General features: G+C 29.8%; 1 pseudogene; it reads right to left on the reverse strand.

Moving 5' to 3' along the window:
• Positions 1-1,189: 1,189 nt before the first annotated feature.
• On the reverse strand, positions 1,190-2,115 carry LOC150028649 (uncharacterized; annotated as a pseudogene).
• Between the last annotated feature and the right edge of the window lie 619 nt (positions 2,116-2,734).

Genomic DNA, 2,734 nt, shown 5'->3' on the forward strand with positions numbered 1-2,734 from the left:
GAAGCACTAAACTACAAGAAAATCATGAAATAGAAACTAATTTTTAGTGACAAAAAATAATTAGTTGCTATGGTGACTAAATTAGAACCCATTTTAGAGACTAAAATTTTTTTGGTTTCTGAATTAGTTGGTAGCAAAAACATTGGTTGCTAATTAGATACCAATTTAGAAATCATTTAACAATAATAGAAACTAATTTAGAAACCATTTTTTTTAATTTCTAAAATGATCTCTAATTTAGTTACTATACCAACTAATTTTTTTTAGTCTTTAAAATTGATTTCTATTTCATGTTTTTCTTGTAGTACTAGTTATGTTAACTAAACCAAACTGTTGCACCTATGTAAAACATGACAATTTTTCCTTTTTTATCTTTATGATGGAGTTGTCTTATGGTACGAGATGCAAAATTGTGTATTTTCTTTTAAAAATATGTTGTTAATAATTGTGAAAGTTAGTTAAGTTTAAGAAATTAATTATAGTACAAAATCTATACATATAATATTTATGTGAGGTACAAAATTGGGCATTTTCTTTTAAATAAACTAAATTTTATTTAAGTTTTTTTCCTTTATAATATTATATTGGATAATCTCATTTATCTTTATAAAAACTAGTCACTACAAGAAAAACTCAAATTACATTTAACCAAAATCCGTATGTAACACACAAAATCCATATGTAAAACATAGATACATACAGATTATATACGGACAAAATTTCATATGTAAAACTGTCGTAGATAATTGTTACATACGAATTTTGGATTTGTATGTAATTACATACGGATAAATTCGTATATAAAATTCGTATGTAATACGAATAAATCTGTATGTAAAATCCATATGTAATTACATTCGGATAAATCCGTACGTAAAATTCGTATGTAATTACATACGGATTTATCCGTATGTAAAATTCATATGTAATTATATACGAATTTATTCGTATGTAAAATCCGTATGTAATTAACGGACAGACTTATATACGGATTTATCCGTATGTAACATTCTACACAGCAGTATCAGTTTTTTGTATTTGGAAGCACCCCATAACACCTTCATATATTCATCAACAGTCCATTTTTCAGAAGACAAATATTCATCACATTTAAAGTTGTCCATACATACAATACTTACTATTTCCAAATACCTGAAATGCTTTTCATTAAAACAAAGTTCTAAGGAAGCTAATAATTATTATAATCTTCACCGGTTGAATTTTTTTGTTCATCATGATTACTATGATGCTGCACTTCATTTGACTGCTGATTCGGTTGAGTTGGTGGCAGGGTATTTGGCTGCTGAAAAAAATGTTGTGTTGCAGCTACTGCCTCAGGTGGTAGATATTGCATCATGAAATCTTGAAAGTTTTGAAACCTTGCATCCATGCGTTCAATATGCTGTCTTAGTTCAACAATTTCTTCTGAATCAGCCTTCTTATTACTAGAAGATGGTTGTGTTTCTTGTAGGTAGCGACCAACACACTCGTCCTGACGATCAACACGTCCAACCCCATATACTCGTCCCTTGTACCTTCCACCTACAGTTTCTAATCAACAACGGATTCTCAATCTTTCCTCCTCAATAGGATCTAATGGAGTAGATCTTGAGGTAGATTGTGACTCAGATAATGCTTGAGACAATCTACTTTCAAAATCTTCCTATTAAAATGAAAAATATTTGTTATCATAGTAAATAATGTATATGAAAAAAAAGTTTAAAAAAATTAACATGAGTCCGCCTTGATCTATCATCAACAAAATCTCCAATGCTCTTCCGTATATGTGTTTGTTGAAACACTTCATCAACATGGACCGAGTGGCCAAACTCCTCTCTCTATAAAGAAAACATTTCATAAATTAAAGAGATAATAATTCATCATAGATTAATATAAAAAACTATATGGAAATCATACCAAACGAATAGCATGTTCATGCACACTAATAGATCCTCCAGTGTGTAGACATCCACCTTTTTCAGACAAACAATTCTTTTTAGCTGTATCACATTTGGACCGATACACAAGCATGTTCCACTGTTCCTGGAGGCTGTTCTAAACATTATTGTCAATCCATTCTGGTCGTTTACCTTCTTGGCGAGCATCTTTAAACATTTGTGAAAGGGTGTGAGAAACTTTTGTATGGAAAATTTTCTTAACTTTTTCCTCGCCTTAACCCTCCATGTGACCTTCCTCTGCAAAACAACAAGAATCATCAATCCAAATTGTAAAATATAAATTTTTTAAAGGGAATAAAAAACAAGTACCTTAAAACGTTGAAAAAATATATCCCGGTCACCCTTTAGGATTGTCCCCCATGTTGACCATGGCTCACCAAATTGTTGTTTGATGCTGGCAGTGATGGCCTTTGATGCAATTTTTTTATGGATAAAACCTAGATACCAAACACAAAGTTAGTTAAAATTATAAGACAATAATAATAAATTATATAAATTGAAATTTGTTATATTCTTACCCTCCCCCAATAGGCTGAATCAGAGGGCGATCACCAGTTGTTAAATAAAAAAAAACATTACATACGGATATCCGTATGTAATTTTTAAAAAAAAATAAAAATAAAAATCGTTACATACGGATTCTATCCGTATGTAATTTTGTTTTAAAAAAAAATTTAAAAAAATTGTTACATACGGATTCTATCCGTATGTAATTTTTTTTTTTTTAAATGTTACATACGGATTATATTCGTATGTAACCTTTCCTTTACATACGG

The sequence above is a fragment of the Phaseolus vulgaris genome, chromosome 3, assembly GCF_051622355.1.
Source record: "Phaseolus vulgaris cultivar YP4 chromosome 3, ASM5162235v1, whole genome shotgun sequence".
NCBI classification, from domain to species: Eukaryota; Viridiplantae; Streptophyta; class Magnoliopsida; order Fabales; family Fabaceae; genus Phaseolus; species Phaseolus vulgaris.